General features: G+C 32.9%; 1 protein-coding gene and 1 long non-coding RNA gene across 2 annotated transcripts in view; one reads left to right on the forward strand and one right to left on the reverse strand.

The window, feature by feature from the left end:
- Positions 1–20378, reverse strand: part of EYS (eyes shut homolog) — a 1532152-nt gene that overhangs the window by 950099 nt on the left and 561675 nt on the right. The window lies entirely within an intron of this gene.
- Positions 8232–20378, forward strand: part of LOC111098301 — a 145879-nt gene continuing 133732 nt past the window's right edge. The window contains exons 1-2 of the long non-coding RNA XR_005367892.1: positions 8232–8317; positions 13033–13114. This is a non-coding gene — a long non-coding RNA (uncharacterized LOC111098301). The remainder of the gene's footprint in view (positions 8318–13032; positions 13115–20378) is intronic.

Genomic DNA, 20378 nt, shown 5'->3' on the forward strand with positions numbered 1-20378 from the left:
CTTACAGATGAAGAATCCCTTTAGTGAGCTTCTCAGTGGACTAGACATAGCTGAGAAACAACCACTGAATTTGAAAGCAAATCAGTAGAATTATTAGGTTGAAATGCCCAGAGATAAAAAAAAAGAAAGAAAGAAAGAAGAAAGAAAGAAAGAAAGAAAGAAAGAAAGAAAGAAAGAAAGAAAGAAAGAAAACAGAACAGAGCATCTAAGAAATGTGGGCTGGTATCAGGGACTCTCACTTACTTTAAGTTGGTATTTTAAAAGTAAAAAGGAAAGGAAAAGGACAAGAAATATGGCAAAAGATATATTTGAATAGATTAACGTACAATAATTTTACTAAATTAATTAAACTCTGTAGCACATGTTATCTTGTTCTTTGGGTCATTCATCTCAATCACCTCTATGTTATTAAAGATGTCTGCAATGAAAAATATGCAATGTAGGGAATATTGAGGAGGATGATCATAGACTCTAGGCTAAGCCTATGCAGCAGAGAATTATCCTAAACTTGGAAAAAAAGTTCCTACCATACTTTTGGACCCTGGTAGGGGTGACTATAAGACATAAGACTATAAGACATCAAATATCCACATGGGCAGAGTTTCATTTAATAAATCTTAAGCACTGGGCATTTGCAGTAACAATCCATTGTAGATGGTATATCAGGGATCAAATATGAGTAGACCAGAGATCATGTGTAATTTGTGCTCCTATATTATGCACTGCTGCTCTCCCTCAATTCACACTGTGGCTGTACTAGAAAGAGTCCCTCCCTTATTACCATCTGAAGGATGATGAACAAAGCATGAGCATGGTTTGTGGATGGGTTCATTCGGTTTATGGATATAAACTGAAAATGATGGCAACTTTCCTGTAGCTTCACTCAGAGGTTTTCTACAAAGATAAAGTTGAAAAAAAAATCCTCCCAATAGGAAGATTTTCATTCAAGAAGTTGTTGTCCTTGTCTTTGGATAGAATTAGAGGTAGGCCAAATAAGAATATACCTGGACTCATAAGTGGTGGAAAATAACCTGGCTGGTTTATCACTGGACTGGAAGGAAAAGTATAAGACAATCTGAGTCAAAAAATATGAAAAAGAGACATATATATGGATTAATGAGGTTAGCATGAAGATAGCCACCTACAAAAGAACTCAGTTAATATCAGTCATCTCTGTCCTCAGCAACCACAATAGGCATGAACAAAGTAGATGCTAAACATAGAAGCTATGCATGAGCTCTATGTATGGATACTCATGTTCCAAGACTAATACAGTTATTGCTTTCCTTTAATACCCAATCTGCTAGGAATAGAGACCTAAGTTGTCAGTGACATGGTAGTCAGGAGGTTATACTGAACTTAAGTGATTCATTTTGACTAGAATTGACACTTATTTTAGATATGGATATATCTTCCTTGTCTCTCCTGCCAAGAGACATTTAGCCAGCATTACTAATCAAGAGCTTATTTAGTGGTGACCCCCAAAATCGAATTTCTCATAACATCTCAGTGGACCAAGGAATCTACTTTATAGAAAAGCGTACTGATGATCATATAACCATGAAATCCAATGGCTCTATATTACACTACATCATCCCCAAACTGCTAGGTGTTAACTTGGAGATGAGAGCTTATGGGGATGGGGCACCATCTTATAGAATGCATTACACACTCATAATGATCATGTTATTGATATTATGTCCTAAATTAAGTATAATACATGAAATTGGGAACCAAGGGTAAAAGTAAGAGTAGGATCATATATCATCACTCTCTGTGAACCACTGGGAAATTGTGCTTTGCATTCCTAAAAATACAAGCTCCATCATCTACAGGTCCTAATTACCTGGGGGAGGGAATAAAGAGGGATACCACTAGATTTCCATATAGTCACTTTACCCTCTTTGTGCCAAGATAATCAGGTAAGGAAAGAAGTCATTATCCTTACAGAGTTATTGGTGGAGGCTCTCAGGATGATATAAGGTGCTGTTATAATATAGGGACAAAGATGAAAACATGTGGCATCAAGCTGACCTACTGGACGTATATTTGTTGGTACTTCTTTGCCCAGTGTTATCAGGAAATAGACAAAATACATCAGCTACAGCCTTACTAAGAGAGCAGAACTCTCAGGCATAACATTCTGTATTACTTCACCAGGTAATCCACTAAGAAGCATATTTTAGCAAATAAGGATGAAAGTAATAGAATTTAAGTAGGGGAGCAGGAAGATGAGTCAGCTATAGTATTAAGAACTGCTTCAATGACAGAAGTCATAGTTCTTCCCAGTAATTACCCTCTTGGTTTTACTCAGAAAAAGAGACAAATCAAAATACACAGGGAGCAGTTTTTAGATGAAGTGTACTTATTTTTGAAAGCAGTTGGAATTGACTGTGGTTTATGAAGTGATAAACATTCAAGATCCTTGTTCAAAAGAGAGGAACTCATTTCTCCTGCTGCTGGAGGTGTTGCCTGTCAACAGTTTGGAAATGGATTCTTCCCCACAAATTGAATTTTCGTTGGCTATAGGGAACTGCTTTGCTTAAGTTTGGGCCCCCTCACTGGCTGCTGTGTAGTGTATGAGAGTGACTCAATTTGAGTCAACTCTGAAGGATGCTTCAGCAAGCCCTGAGTGATTAACTGAGCCTTTTATTAGAATGACATCTTGGTTCAGCATCTTCCTTTCCCAGTCTACTTCGTTTCTCCCTTATAGGCATGGTTATTGAAAGCATCCTCAAGAAGTTCCCTGCATGTAGATCTCAGTTTCTTTCTTGGGAACTTGATGTCTGAAAATGTTCTAGGAAATGAATATTTTCCTAGGAGTCCTTTTCAGTATCTGGTTTGTATAAAAAAAAAAGTGTTGAAGGTCAATAAATTATAATTATTAGCAAAACACATTTCACTAATATAAAAATAAAATCATGATTTAAAGTTTGAATTTTCATATAAAACTAGATTATATACATGGATCTCAAGAGATGCCCTACAGTACTAAATGTTGAACTGCTTTATAAATTTACTGAATATATTTAGGGATTAGATTAAACAAGCATGGATTAAGCATTTAGTTAATAATCATCTTGCTAATGTTCTCATTGTTTGAAAGGAGTTTATGGAGACATTGTCTAACCCATGTTTATTTTCAAAAGATCTCCCAAAAACTTTTCCTGATACTTGATTTTTTAATCTATACATACCTCAAGATTGGGCAGGGCTTTTAAAATTCATTAGTAGTCCTTAGAGCTCTAGGCAAAGAACAAGTACCAATAAATACTTGATGATAAAAATGATGATGATGATGATAATGATGCTCATTTGAATCTTATCTCTCCTCATCTTTTCAGACTTCTTTTTTGAAAATAATGGGGCAACTCTTATACATCAGGCCAGGATTAAATGAAGGCTTCTCTCTCTTAGACTTCATTATCGCAGGAATGTGGCCTGACATTAGAGTACTTCATAGTTCATTGGAAAAGTCATAAAAACAATTACTATGCCATTAGAAGGAGCTTTTGAAGAAGAGATTCAAAGTACCCTTCACAGAATTGCTAAGACAAGCAAAAACAATATTCCAATTCATATATGTTGCTCCCTTACTGTTTTTAGATCATACCAAATGAAAGAAAGGCATGTGAAATGAGGCATGTGTTTAATTAGGCAACTATACTGAGAGCTTTGGAAAATGAGTTGTTCAAGGTGAAGGTATATACAGTGTATATGCAAGTGCAACTAGGCATATGAGGACAGATTAAAAGTAGACAATACCAGACAAGAGATAGTGCTATAATATTCATGACAGAGTGAGAGAGATGAGTCAGAGTCCTGTATAATTTTTTTTTTAATTTTATTTATTTATTTATTTATGATAGTCACACAGTGAGTGAGAGAGAGGCAGAGACATAGGCAGAGGGAGAAGCAGGCTCCATGCACCGGGAGCCCGACATGGGATTCGATCCTGGGTCTCCAGGATCGTGCCCTGGGCCAAAGGCAGGCGCTAAACCGCTGCGCCACCCAGGGATCCCTAGAGTCCTGTTTTAATTGCACAGATAATCACTTATTATCTCAGGTATTGACTGAAACTAACATGTTAAAGTATTGTCAGAACTTATGAGATTTACATATATACATACATATATATGTATGTGTGTGTGTGTATATATATATATATATATATATGCAGGTATGTTATAATTTTGATGCACATTAATACTAATAAATTCAGAGGGTTTTATTTCCAAGAAATTATTTGGTCCCTTGCTAATGTCATGCAGAAAATAACTTGTTCTTCAAGTATCACTTACTTAACAGGTTCTGCTACAGTTAAACAAACTTTGGTTAGCAATATATAAAGTAATAGTTTCTACTCCATACCTCTTATGACTATGGTGAAGGTCAAATGTGCCTGCACAAAGTTAGTGCTTTGGCAATACCTTGGAAGACACACTTTAGGAATGACTTTTCTAGATTAATCTGAATGAGTGCCCAGAATACCATTAGTATGTGTTGTTGAGTTTCAGCAGTCAGACTGCTGCAGTCCACCTTCCAACTCAAAAGTCTAAGGATTGAGATCATTAGGATTAATTTTATGGCTTATTATATAGCCATATATAGTATATGGCTTATTTGTTTCTGATTATGCATACCTTATTCAGTCATCTTCAACATTATAATCTTATTTTCTATGTATATTGAAGTCTTTACCTAGGAAAGAAAGTAATTTGGTAGACAAGACTGAATATTATAAATAACCATAAAAAAAAAGTTTGGAGAAGCAAGCGATTTTGTAAAAGAATTTTATTTTAGGTTACTTCTGTTTACATTTAATAAAAACTAAGAAATATTTTGATATGCTTAAAATTTGAATATAGGACAATTTCATTTTAGATAAACATGACTGATATTCAATGGGATATAACGACATGACTAGTGTCAAAATATTGATATGTCCATGTAATTAGCCAGCCAATGTGGCTGGATCACCTTCCTTGGATGTCCCAGCCTCTCTACTGTGACAGTCTAGACTTTACCTCTAATGAGTAAGAGATGACATGTGGCACATAAATAGTAGGGTGTGCTTATATTAAACATCATTACATAATTTTATTGTAACTTCTGAAGATAAGTATCACAAATGCATTTTAAAAAGCATTTCACATAAACAAAATGACATTTAGTTAAATTTTGTTGAATCTCGCTAGCTTGTCATTTTTTTTTTTTTTTTTTTTTTTGTATTTGGTAACCATCAGAAGAGGATAGCCAGTCTTTATGGCCTTTAGTAGGTCAAATTATACTTCCATATAGGGGAAATACATCTCGAGCACTTGAAATCTTTCTTTGATAATTCAGAAAAAAAGTAGGATTAAAAAGACTTACAATTATGCAACTGACAGCTGACAAATGGAAGCACTACAGAGTCCTGCGGCTTTGAACAAAATGTGTGACATTTTGCAATGCATGTTCTCTCATTTCTGACAACTCCACCAGGAGCTCCACCAAGGAGATCAATGAAAAGCTCATAGTTTTTCTTTTACATTTGAATGGGCCTTAAATCCAGGGTCTTGATGAAATTTAAAGATTTTATTTACCCCGTACCCTCCAGGTTATGCACAGAGACATTCTGACATCAAGACTGATTTAGGTTCTGTGAGTCAATCGAACACATCAAAGAGAGACCCTTTGGGAAAACAAGGCAGACCAACCAGTCCCTCAGTCTAAACTGTGAATCAAGATAGAATAGAAAATAAATGTTCCTGATTAAAGCCAAAATACCTCTCTGGCTTATAAAATTTGGGGACCCTTCTTTAACAATAAAAATATAAAATCACAAATACAAAATCAGGCACAAAACCTTAGAAGAACCACTTCTGAGTGAAAGTCCCCCAAATTTAAATTAATTAGTTTTGAAATAAATTCATCCCTACTTTCCAAAATTAAAAGAGCTTTGACTGAAGTGCTTGTTTTAATCCTTAAATCAACAGCATAACATTCTACTTACAAAAGGCATAGGCAATGGCTTATGAGCTGCACATCAACTCATGGTTTGGTAAAAAAAAATATTTTTTCTGGAGTGGCATTTTAAAAACTATAATATGTCTCTAAAATATTTAATTTTAAAATCTAGTTACAATGAAATGTTAAGTGATAATTGTAGCACTTTATTTCTTTATGGCAGTTTATGATTCACAAATAAATGTGATTTGATTTATTCTTTACCCAAGCTGTCAAGTCGATGTTATCCACAGAAATAAATGAAGCACACTGAGAGCTGTACGCTGAGTGACTTTGTCTTATATCAAATAGTCGTAAAAGCAAGCCTTGAAGTGATGTCTTCTGATTTAAAATGAGTGGTCCAATGTATGTTATGTAGGAATCAAAGAGTTTAAAGGCGTAAAGAAACAGTAGTGTTCTGGTAAATGTTTAACAACTTGCTCTTGGAAGAAAAGACTATGAGGAGGAAAGGTCTTATTTATAACATTATCTAATTTCCCCCGTGCAAATCATCCCATCTTTTTGAATTTCAATGTAGCAAAATTATGTCAACCAGCTTACAAAGTTTATAAAAAATTTAATATTCGGCATTCATAAGCCAGTGTGAGCTGGCTCTATCACACTACTGTAAAAGTACTTTCCTGACTGCTATTTTGAAGTTGACTAAGACAGCAGAGAAGTGGAAATATGTATAAAATGCATGGGTAGGGCAATCCAGATTTTTGGTATAGAAGTCGGGATGTGGCACCGATATGAGAAAATTTGTGTTATGCATGTGTGGTGAAAACTGTTCCTGAACACATTATAGAATAATATCATCATTAATCAGCATAATGGGGCTGAGAATTAAAAGGTAACTTGAGGGAGAATTTATAATACTATGAGTATCAAGGTCATAGAAACTATTTTATTAAAAAAAAAAAAACTCATTGAGTCTTATGTATTAGGCAAGCACTGTGGTAATAGCCCAGCAACAGGCTTATGTACCTTTGTATGCTCATTTTACAGGTAAAACTTAGCCACAAGGATGATATGTAACCACTTGAAAATCAGGCTGTTGGGCAGCCCCGGTGGGGCAGCGATTTAGTGCCACCTGCAGTCCGGGTGTGATCCTGGAGACCTAGGATCGAGTCCTACGTCAGGCTTGTGCATGGAGCTTGCTTCTTCCTCTCTCTCTCTCTCTCTTTCTCTGAATAAATAAATAAATCTTTAAAAAAAATCAGGCTGTTATTAACTAGTAGAGCTGGGATTCTAACTCAGGAAGTCAAATATGGTAGTCTTTGCTAAACATTCAAATAATTTTGTGGATGATCTATGAGGGAGGTTTCAACTTAATTCTGTAAAAACAAGAACAACTATTGAAAACTGTGTCAAGGCTAGAGACGGGGTGTATGTAGGAGGGTGGTAGTTTATCAGTACAGTTGTTAAATCAGTAAGACCTGAAATGTGACGATGATAACAACAATAAAAATGAGGACACAAAAAATGCATCAGCATTTCATCTGAGCTCATCATCAATTCATCTTCTGCTTTCTTCATAAAATCATATTAAATTTTTAAAATGCATGCAGACTAAAAAATAATTTCTGTAATCTCACAATCTTAATATTTTCTATATTCTCTTTTTATATTTTAATTTTGTTCAAATATTTACATATATTAGCACTTTCAAACTGCAAAAAAATATTATCTATACAATGATAATACATTGTGTTTTTTTTGTGCATTATGTTACTTGGTCTTCAATCATACCATTTTAGTGACTGTAAAATAGTCCCTGAAGAACATACATCATAAACTACTTAACCACTTTTATAATAAAGGTTATTTTGTTTCAATATTTTACTAATAGGAATAACTAAAGAAGATCTTTATGCATACTTACACATATGTATTCCTTTTGAGTTATTGTTTCTCTTGATAATTTACACAGAGAAATATTTCTTCTCTGAAACATTATTATGTCAGTGTCTACCTTGCTAGCAGGCAGTGAAATGCATATTCAAACAGTGAGGTATAATTTTACCAAGAAAGGTGTCTATTTTTTAAAAAACAGTGAAAACCAGTAAGGGTGCACATGCAGTTAAATAATGCACCCTCTCATATTCTTGGTTGGTCTTCAAATTGTAAAAATCTATCAAACTAAAAAAAAAAAAAATCTATCAAACTGCAGAAAAACAACATGCTTTAGGAAATAATTTATCCAAATGCTCAAAACAGTTTCTTTGTGGCAAAAGACAAACATTCCCACAGGCATATCCATGAAATTCTACTTTACAAGTTTGTCCAAAGGACATGTCCAGAAAAGCTTCAAAACATACCTAGAAAGGTAATTATTTCAGTACATTTGATAAAAGTGTAAATTGGAATAAATATAAATGTCTAAGTTTGAGATTAATTATACTATATCCTTTTGATGAAATTTTAGGCAGCTACTAAAAGCCATGTTGTGGGAAATTAATAATATTATGGGGAATTTTTAAGAATATGCTATTGCTAATTAAAAATTCAGGTGACCAAATACTATGTATTATGCATAAAACCAATTATAAAACTACCTCTGAAAAAAATACAAAATAAAATAAAACTACCTCTGTTATCCAAATAATGCTATAGCACTGTACAATTATTACTGTTTACTTCTGGTGATAGGTAGTTTGCAATCTTTGCTTTTGAGTTTTCTATAATTTCCCTATTTCTGCCTTGTACATGTATTACTTTTTAAGAGAAAAATTATATATTGATGGGTTAGGCCATTTCATTAAAAACCAGAATGAATATTTTCATGTCCTCTGTATCAAACCAATTTGTTTCCAAAGTGATATTGATTTCTGATGTCAATATAGCCACTTGTGTTTGCTTTAGTTCAAATTTATTGATGTATTATTGCTTAGTCTTTTATTTTTAGTATTCCTATGTCTTTTAGTTTTATGTGTGTTTTGCAAATGAAATATCATTTGGGATTTTGTTTTGCATCTGTTCTGGCAGACTTTCTTTTTTAAAAGGGCAATTGAAAGATATTCATGCTTATTTAGGATTTATTATATCTGGTCCTACACCTGATATAATTCTTTTATTTTTTTCCCTCTGCGCTCCCTCCCCCCCCGCCCCGCCATATTTTGCTGTCCAGTTCTTTTGCTAATCTGCATGCTTTGGCTTTATCTCTGTACCAAACACAAGTGCAGAACACTTTGTAATTTCTGAATGAATGAATGGTCTAAAAATCCAAACACAAAATTGATAATTCTGTCACACAACTGGGAATGTCTTAATTTTTTTTCCTATTCACATTAAACCAACTGAATATACATATAATTTTAATTATAATTTAAAAAATACAGAAATCAATGGAGAGCTTTTCCTTGACCATTGTTCTTTCATTTCTCTATACATAGATCACTTAAATTTTGAGCTAAAACTCCATTTCATTTTCTAGAGTATTACTTTGCCTTATACCTTTTTAAAATAAGGAAAGTTAAATTTCTCCAATCAATTATTTTTGTTTCATGATGTATTGACTTGTATCAATAACACTACTAAGTTTATCTCAGTTCTTTTCCAGTACAACTTTCAAATTTAAGAATCCTCTCTTGTTTTACCAAGCAGTGGTTTTCTGTATATTTCTAGTTCATCTGAGGGTTTTATTTTGCAGAAAGAAAGACACTTAGCTAACACGTTCTTTGAGAACATAAATCTGAAAATGCCTTTGAGTCGTCTTTTCAGGGAAATGGCAGTTTTGGATCCTATGTGACTCCCACGACACTATCTTCTATTTGTTATTGAAGAGGAAGAAAAAAACGCAAAGCCATGATGAATTTAACTCTTCTGAAATCTCCCAGTCAAGAAAATTCTGGGCAAGCTGATATATATATATATATATATATATATATGTATATATATATATATACACACACACACACACATATATATATACATATATTCATTCATTATATATATTCATATATATAGGAACATGTTCCCATTCCTCATCAGGTTTCTCATCAAAATAAACCACAAATTGATGGAAACAAAAATTGAGAGTTGACTTAGAACCAGAAAACAGGATAAATTTTTGCCAGACCTAATGCTAGTGCGCGATACCTTTTATGCTAATTTCTTATGTCTGAAGACCTAGGTCTAGAAGCTCATAAGGGCAGCTTTTCAAGTGGTGGTTAGTTCTATAAATTCTTTTGCTTTACACACATTATCGTCAGGCTTGCGAAGACAGTAGAAATTTCTGTCATTTGGTATTATCTTCCTTTGAAAAATGAATTTGAGTGTTCTGTAAGAATTAATGATATATAACAATATGGGCTATTACTTAGTGACTATTGTGTGTGTGTGTGTATGTGTATACATATAAAACCATTGTAAAATGCATCAAATGACACCATGTTAAGCCTTTAATTCATTAAGTAAATGCTTTAAGAATTGATATACTTCACATTCCCCTGGACTTTCTATGGATATGTATGGGGTAGAAGTGATTTCACCCATTTGTTTCCTCATACCCCACCTATGAATTTTTATTTAATGTTTGAATTAGTGACTCTTGATTTTATATGCCTAATATATTCCTTTGCATTTACATATAAAACCTAAGCAACTAGGAGGAGCTACAGCTCCATGGTAAATTGTAATCTGTACTTAGAAGAATGAAGAAAAATCTATGACACATATATAATTTAAGGTACCAGAGTTAATTTTACCTTCTCTAGATCTTACCAATTATATATTCTATTCATAACAAAAATTCTGTCATTATTCTTGATGATTAACATCTTGTAATTAAAAACATTTTGCTATGCTTTCTGGATCTGCTCTTATTTCTGCTGCATTGATCCAATGCAATCATATTGAATTAATTTTTGCTTGAGTAGTTCACTATAAATACAATGAAAACCCATTATTTCATTTTGAAAAGTTAGATTGGATACATAAATTTCATTATTCATTAAATAATTAGCGACCTCACTTATATTTCTTTTGTAGACCCAATCAGTTATATGATGATTTGTTTTAAATTTTAATTTCAGTATGACAAAAACAGCAAAAATTACCTTACTTGTTCTTTTAAATTTTGTTCACTGTGGTTATAGTACATTGTACCATTTAAAGCAATATTCATTTATAGTAAAAAATTAACAGTGAAAAAAATTATCATTTAAAAATTAGTTATGATAAGACACTAATTTTTCTTTTTGTCTTTTTTCATTTTTTAAAAGATTTTTTAAATTTACTTGAGAGAGAGAAAGAAAGAGAGAGAGCACAAGTGGGGGAAGGGGCAGAGGAGAGGGATAAGCAGAAACCCTACCGAGCAGGGAGCTAGATGACATGGGCTAGATCCCAGCACCAGAGATCAGGACCTGAACCGAAGACAGATGCTTGACCAATGAGTCACCCAGATGCCCCAAAACACTGTTTTCTTTTAGAGAATTGGATTTATAATTTTTTAGGATTTTAGACTAGATTTTAGATCAGTTCTTTTTATATTCGCATATACATATAGACATATGATCACATATTGAGATCACTCTAAGTAGTATATTTTACTTTTACTTTCATGATGAGTAACATTACATAGTAGTGATTATGAACATAAATATGGTATCCAGTAGACCTGACTCAGAATCCTGCTTCTGTTATTCACTAGTATATATGACCTTAATTTTGCTAGATCGTATCTGTAAACCTGTCATAATATTTACTATACGTATTGTTGCTACAGAATTAATTAGCAAGGTGCTAAATAGTGGTCATGCTTATTTGTATTACTGTAGGATAGACTTAAACATTATTATGTAGTAATTGGATAAGAAAAGATTTTTAGTTTCCCATCTTAGAATATGTGCAGTAAGATAACCTTTTACAAATTAAAATAATAAAAATGTAATTTACAGTCTTTGATTTCAGAGTGTTTTGCAATTCTAAGTGAGGATTATGAAAAGAAATAAAAGGTGGACTTGAGAATTTCTCCTTCTCTACATTTGAATTAGTGGGTTGGTTCCTGGGTGGTGATCACTTGATGGGAGGAAGTCATTTTGGATTCCTTCATATCCAGAATATTTTCAATTTCCAAGAGAAAATGAGAGAGACTTCCCTAATGCATAGCCCTCAAATCTGTGATTAGATAGGAACCTATTGTAGTTTGAGAACTGAGAGCAACTCCATAGGATATAGAATTATAAAACAGTTGGTAATAAATATTTTCACATAAGGAAAAAAATCTAGTTGGTAGCAAGCAACCGGGAGATAATTGCTAAAATGATTTGTTTTTCATAATTGACATGCACACGTGTCTTTAAATCAGGTTTTTCAGCAAACTATAGAACTGTGCTGTCCAATACTGTAAAAGGTACATGTAGTTATTTAAATTTGATTAAAAGTAAATTAAGTTAAAATCCAATTCTTCAGTCACATAAGGCACATTTCAACTGCTCAATAGCTACATGTACCTCATGACTACTGTCACGTACAGCACAGAACAGACCATACCCATCATTACAGAATGTTCTATTAGACAGCATTGATATAAACCAGTATTCTTCAACTTAAAAAACAAAAAACAAGAAACCTAGGGATATTTTGGGACTTTATTTTTTCCTCTAATCATCCACACTGTGAAATTTTAATGCCAGAGATATATGTTTTATGTAAGTATGCCTTATGCATAAGAGTAAGATCTTCCACCCTCATTAACAATGCATGATGTAGACTATGGAAAGAGAAAATAATTCATCCACAGACTAATGTCATGAAGGGAAGAATAAAATTTTGCCATGTGTTCATTCATATTTACAAATTCTATGAGCCACTTATTTAATTTTACCTTCCTGAACATTCCAATAATTGTAATTAAAATGAATATGTTGATGTGAAATAAACTTTAAAGATAATCTTCATTATCCTATTGCTCTGTTAACATTCAAGTCAAATTACTTACTTAAAAACTTTTTAAATTTATTTTTGCACCAAATGTAAATGAATAGTAATAGCTAACTTCCCATCTATCTTCCTACTATCTTTCTTGTGTATATCTTTCAGCAAGCAGAAAATGTGGTAGATATGAAGAAGCAGAAGGAAATAATATAGTTCCTGCTCATCAGATCAGACAAATTAGTGGAAGGTAAAGATAAGACCAATACTTAGGTCTTTCATTCTTTATACTAAACAATATTGTTTTAATACATCAACATGAAATGAATATGCTAGTTCTAGCTCACTCACATGAGCCAATTACAAAATTTTCAGTTTTGTAAACCAGTTGACATTACATTTTTGGTACCTAAAATCAGCCATGGTGGTCATATGTACATCTCAGAAATCAGAAAAAAATGAACATAAAGCAATAAAAACTATGAATCAGGAGTTTGATTTTTTTCCCTCAGAGAAGCTAAGTTATTAAACGTTTGCCAGCATATCACTGTCACTTTCTTAAAGTGATTAAGATTAACCTCCTAAACCCAATCATAATACTTCCAAAGCTCTCAATTAAACTTCTAGGAATTAAAGAACAGGCTAAAACAGCAAAACAAACCCACAATTTCTCCAAAAACCCAAGGAATCGGTGAAGCAACTTTCAGTAAGTCAATGTTTAACAATTTCTGGCACCAAGCATTATTAAAATTTGTAATTATTACTATCATACTAACATACAGGGCATTAATGCTGATACTTTTTGGTTTATAATTAACACTGAGCTAACCTTCATGAAGATTAACAAATTTGTGAGGAGCACATTATTTACCTAGTGCTGGTACAAATTTTCCTGTTCTGGGACAGTAAAATGTCAAGGAAGATAAACACAAAAGGATGATTGGGCATGTCGTTATTTTCTTTCTTTCTTTTTTTTATTAAACTGAAGTTTTCTAACAAGGTCATTGCTGATTATACTGGTGCCTCTGGTCTCCGTGTATCATGAGAACACAGATAAGAGTACAGTAGTTTTGTACATATTGTAATGATTATTTCTATTTTTTCCCCAAAATAGTATCTTAGTAATCCAGCACTAATGCAGTAATGTGAGAAATGAATAAGGATAAATGTACCATGTAAACAATGTACTTTAAAGTTGTAACATTTCTGTTGTTGTTGCTGTTGAGTAGCATCAGAGGTTCATGCTTGATACCCAGTAATGAATCACTTGTCAAAATGCTTTCTAAATAATATCAAGTAGGAGAGATAATTCCCAGAAAATGTCTTGTGGTGATACCAGGGTTTAAGCCATTTCTGAGCAAGTAAATCTGTTTCCTCCTCAGGAGAACCATCTTTCCTCCATACTTAAGCTTTTCTGTAGACCCTTCTTTCCCTTACTAATTCTAATTGAAACCTGTTGTAAGTCAGCTTGTCTTCTCCTGATGACACCAAGTTTTCTGAAAATCTTTCCAGAGGTGACTGTTCTTTCCTACAGATAGACTCAAATAAACAATAGAAAGGACTAGCAGAGTTCCTATCCCACTTTTAAACCTTTATTCTAACATAATCATTTAACTTTATTTTCCTTTAGAAATTAATGCATACAGATTAACACTTTCTCCCAACTTTTTTGCATGGTTCTTTCAACAGCCAGTATTTAGAGTGACTTTTCCTGCAAAGTTTCAGTCTCTTTCACTTCAAATAATTTTTCAATTACTTCTATTATAGCTATTCTACTTACCAGCTATACACAGATACACACATTATGGGACTCAGAATTGTAAATTGTCCTCTTATAAAATACCTAATCACTTCTTCTTTTTAAAAATATTTATTTATTTGAGAAACAGAGGGAGAGAGAGAGAGAGAGAGCTTGCATGTGGTGGGAGAGGCAGAGGGAGAAAATCTTCAAGCAGACTCCTCGTAGAGTGCAGAGCTCAACGCAGGGCCCAGTCTCACCACCCATGAGATCATGACCTGAGCCAAAACCAAGAGTTGGAAGCTTAACCGACTGAGAATCCAAGTGCCCCCAAATACTTAATCACTTCTTTATAGTTAAAAAACATTCATGTGTCTTGGTTAATTTCCCTTTTGTGTCCTAAATATACTGTATATCTTTGATTCTAAGATGTACGTGTTGGCCTCAGAATTCTTTTCCCATTTTATGGTACATAAAATCATGGTAAGTCATGTAGTTGCTAGCATCTTAAATATAATAAAGCACAGTTGATTTTATTGAAGCTTCTTAAATAACAGTCCAATCTCTTTCTCTATCTCATTTCTGCCCACTCCTAACCCTTTCCTTTGTCACTCCTTTCTCTTCCCTTCCAATCCCTTCAGGAATAGATTGACTCCATTTTCTTTTTACAAGTAACTCACAAACATTCATCTGTCATCATTTCTTCTCTTAAGCCTCATATCCTCATTCTTGATAACTTACCTGAAATCCTCACATGATTTTATAACTTTCAAGTTTAAAATAAAACTCACCTCCCTCACTTCTTCCTTGTCAGCATCCCACTGTTCCCACCCAAAAAAAGAAAACAACCAGTCCTTCATTTTTCTAAATTTCTTTCTTATGCAAATTTTCTGAAATTTACTGAATATTCTTTACTGTAAATAACTTAAATCTATAGTTTCATTGCTCAAACCTGTACAGGTAATTCCACTTCTAATCCTTTTATAAGTCTGCTGCACTAGGGAATTTGCCAATCCTTTCCATTTCTATTGACACAGGTCGAAATCAAGTCTCCATTTATATTTAAGATCATGTAAGGGACAGTTATTTGTTTCTCTTCAACTTAATCTGTACTTCACAGAATATTTAAATTGAACATCTTACAAAGGGAATTCCTGTGTTGCTATTCCCTTGCAGTAAGACTTTCAAAGGCTACTGTTACCAAGAATTAGTGTACTGTTACCAAGAATAAATTACCCACATTTATTTTTGACTAGTACTGAAGAATTAAATCAAAACTTGTCCAACAATGAGATTTCTGGAAGAAAAAGAAAAAAGAGTCATTATCTCAAGCCTTTTGTTAAAATGTTGTAATGAGAAAGAATAGTTCTTAGATGTGTGTCATGCAGGAAGATTAAAGATTGATGAAAATTCTTCAAAGTTCAAGTTGTTCTTAGAATTGAACACTGTTCACATTCTCAGAAGGTGTAGGGAAAATGAGGATGTGTAGTCATAGAACAGGATGCAGAGGCAGTGATTCCAGGTTATAGTTTAGTAGCTGTTGGTTAGACAATTTGAGCAGCAACAAGGGATGAGGAAGAACAATTTGGGGCCAGGCTCTTGCAGGGGTATATGGAACAATTTAGTCTTCTAGGACTTTTCACAGTTTGAATTTCTAGCTGGTATATAAAAGATGATACAAATGTTATCCTCAATAGAAATACAGAGACATTCATCAGCTTTACTATCAGCTATCTCTTTTATCAAAGCAATAGTTAACCAATATTTCAGTGATAAGAACTTTTGAAATCTAAATTGAGATACCACTTTTGATTTTAACATTATATCAAGTATATTAACTTAATGTAGTAATGCAGTACCTTTGAGGGAAGTATTAGAATTTCTGTATGCAACAAATGTTAGTGTTATAGTTTTCTATTACTTTATTCAAAAGGAAAAATATAGTCAAATATTAATAGCAATCAAAAATTAATTTATTATGGGGAACAATATGGAGCTTTTTAAAAAAAATAGAATTATCATACGATCCAGCAATTTTACTTCTGGGTCTATATTGAAAAGAAATAAAAATTCTACATCAGAGAGATATCTGCATTCTCATGTTCATGGCAGCATTATCTATAATAGCCAAGACATGGCAACAACCCATGTCCATCAGTGAATGAATGGGTAAAGAATTTGTGGGACAGATACAAAATACATATTAACAATTATATATTATTTATTATTACATAATATATATAACAGAGTAATTTTTAGATAGCATTTAGATATTATATGTCCCTATAAGAAGTAGAATATCATTCAGCGATAAAAAAGTAGGAAACCCTGCCATTTGCAACAACATGGATGAACCTTAAGGGTATTATCTGAAGTGAAATAGTCAAAGACAAATACTGTATGATCTGCCACTTACATGTGGAATCTAAAACAAAACAAAACAAAACAAATAAGCAAGATTACAAAAATTCATAGAAAAAGAGATCAGAGATCATATCTCAATAAAACTGGAAAAAATCTCCAGCTGAGATTTTTTAATTTTTTATAAATATTTATTTTTATAAATAAATTCTAACAAATATGATCACTATATTTAAGTAACTATAATTGCAAGAAAGTATTTCCCTTAGTTACTATCAATTCTTTTATAACTCATGTTCATCTTCATTTTTCTATTCAGAAGCACAAATTAGAGAAGTCTGAGTCATCCATGAATTCTTCCATCCCATATCCAATTTTTCTATAATAATACCTCCTGGGTCTATTTTCATTTCTATTTCCCTCACGACTGCCTTGGCTCAGTTTCACTATGTCTCAAGTGCATTTAAAGACAGTATTTAAAAAACAAAATAAAAAGGGACATTATTTTAACAACATCCTTTTTGGATTTACACTAACCTCTACCATATCAATTTATTTTCTAAAACACAAATAGCATTTTACATGTTTTTTCCTTCATAACTTTCAATAATTTCTTCTTTTCTCTATTCAAAAATCCTTATCAAAATAAAATACCCAATAAATCTTGTGTACCTTCTTAGCCTCATTGTGAACCATTTACAGAATGGAACTCTAATCATAACACGCCACACTCATTGGAGATGCCTCACCTGCAATAATTTAGATTCCCTTTTCCTACCTTCTCCAATTGTGAAGGTGTATTTTCCTTTGAATCTAAATTCATATGCCATATTATTTTTAGATAACTTTCTTCTACATTACAGTGGATAGTTTCTTCTTTTATCTCTATATGTCTGTATAGCTGCCATACTGAGGCTAATTATTTATTTGCCAGACTCTAAGCCCATTAAAACTTCATTTCAGCAATTCCAATACCTGATACAAATGCCTGTAACTTTACCCCTAATGTATATGGAGAAAATTATTTTTATTATAATAATTTGCATTAGATAATTGGGTGATTTTTAAGAACTTTTTATTTCTTCATAGATTTTAAGAATGATATTTAAAAATAATTTTTAGTGACGATAGTTATACCTTGATCGTTCAAAAAGCAGATGTTTACACACATTTTTATTAGTTGCTCCTGAGTCATAGAACAGGTAAACAGCAATGGCCCAGAGGTTTGAAAAATGCATATAAGGAGTTAAAACTGCTTTTATAGTAAAGCTTATAAAAGCAAGAAGCACTTCTGGGGAAGTCTTTTCAGTTAACTGCATTGCTAGGAGATTGAAGAGAGAGATTTATAATGATGGGTTGATGTTTTCAAACAATCAACAGGCACAGGAGACAAAATTATGACAAATAGCCTGTTTCCAGTGAGACTAGGGGGAGGGGGGTATACAAGATCAGGTGTATGAGCTGGAGGATAAATGTTTTAGTTTCACTGAACAAGAGAATACAGCTGGTGTAAATAGCATGACCTGGGTAATAGTACACAGAACAAGCAAAGGAGAGGATGATAAATTTAGAGATTGCCACTGTGGATCATAGTGTGAGTCCATCCAGTGTAAAATTCTTCCTATGGCAATAACCGATATTTAATGTTTCAAAAGAAGATGAAAGTTCACAGACTGGGCCTACGTGACTTATTCGATGTTATTTATCAGGTAAGAAATCTCTATATCAGTCCCATATGTAATCATTGAACATCTTGAATCATGCAGTTTGAATACTCTTATAATATTTTTTGCTGGTAGATCTGCAAATGGTATTGATGGACATAAAGGTAGTCAGGCTTTTAAAATAATCCCTGTATACTATTTGTTTTAATGATTTCATTTACCATGAAAATATGGTTATCCACTTCAAATAGGACATTTACAGAAGCTGAATATCATTTTGACAACAAACTGGGGTCACAATACATTTAAACACATGTATTAGCATTCATATAATCAATAAAATACCAGCCTGCTTCAAAATGTTCAAATTTACTCTTACCTTATGTTTCAGTATTTGTAATTTTTAAAATTGCTATTATTTTTTAGACTCTAGAAATTCTTAGAAAATTCAATTATTATACACTCCTCAAATAAATAAAAATAGATTTTACCAAGTTATTGTCAGTGGAAGTGGAGTGAAAAAAATAGAACATATTTGTTAAGTATTATCCTGCTACTGATTCAGACCCTGCTCTTGAGAACTTCAGGAAGGAATGGTAAAGAGCAATACAAGGAGACTGTGTACCAGGAAGATGTACCAGTGAGAAAGAAAAGCCATGTTAAAAATTGAAGATATAAGACAAGTAGCTCTTTCAATGAAAGAATGTTTTCAACCATAATCTTCCTCATTATGCCAACAGTGGCAGTGAACCATTAACTAAAGTATACAATATACTTTTAAGTACAATTATCACAATTCAATCTCATCCCAAGAAATGCTCCCAATGTCATCACATATCATCTAGGTTCAGTAACTAACTATGGAGTTTGTAGATGATATAATGGATTTTGTCCAATGGACTAATTTTTTTTTCATGAGGTTCCTGGACAGAAGTTAGCTTCAAGGTTTACAGTGCTATATGGAAAAGGATCACTTTTACAATTCAGAAGTTCTGTTCACTACCTCACAGTTACTAAGGAAGAACTAGTAGAGTAGCTGTAGGAAAGTTACCATCCACCTATAATGATGACATATGCATTGATAGTCAGTTATATGTATATACCCTTGGGATAATAAAAAAAATAAGTCAGAATAGTCTCTATATTTTAAGACTATTTTGTTTGAGGACCAGATAAACAATCAAGATAATTAGTAGGAGCTGGAACTGGAAGGAATCTCTTTTTACTTAAGAAAAAATTAAGGTATAGAAAATAATAAAGCTAGTTATGGTGCCAAGATTAGAACTTGGATCTCCTCATTGTCAACTGAACAATTTTTGAAACTGTATTACATTGTCTATAACTCAAGAAAGAATCTATAATTTCAGACCCACCTGCTTTGTCTTTTTTTGCCTCTTTCTTGCCCCTAATATATTTGTATAGTGCAGTGTGAACTGAGTACAAAAGCATAGGTTTGAAATCGGAAATGTTTCGGCGTTTAGTCCTACATTTGCCACATTTTAGATAAAAGATATCTGGGGAGTCACTTTTCCTTCAGTAGATATATTAGTTTTCTATTGCCACATATCAAATCACCACAAATTTAACAGCTTAAACCAACACCTGTTTATTAGTTCACAGTTCTATAGGATAGAAGTCTGGCCAGGCTCAACTGGTTTTTCTCCTTAGGGTCTCAAAAGACTTAAATCAGGTACTGTCCAGACTGGGCTCTTATCTAGAAGCTGTAGGGAGAAATTGGTTTCTAAATTCAT

This window comes from Canis lupus, chromosome 12, assembly GCF_011100685.1.
Source record: "Canis lupus familiaris isolate Mischka breed German Shepherd chromosome 12, alternate assembly UU_Cfam_GSD_1.0, whole genome shotgun sequence".
Taxonomy (NCBI): Eukaryota; Metazoa; Chordata; class Mammalia; order Carnivora; family Canidae; genus Canis; species Canis lupus.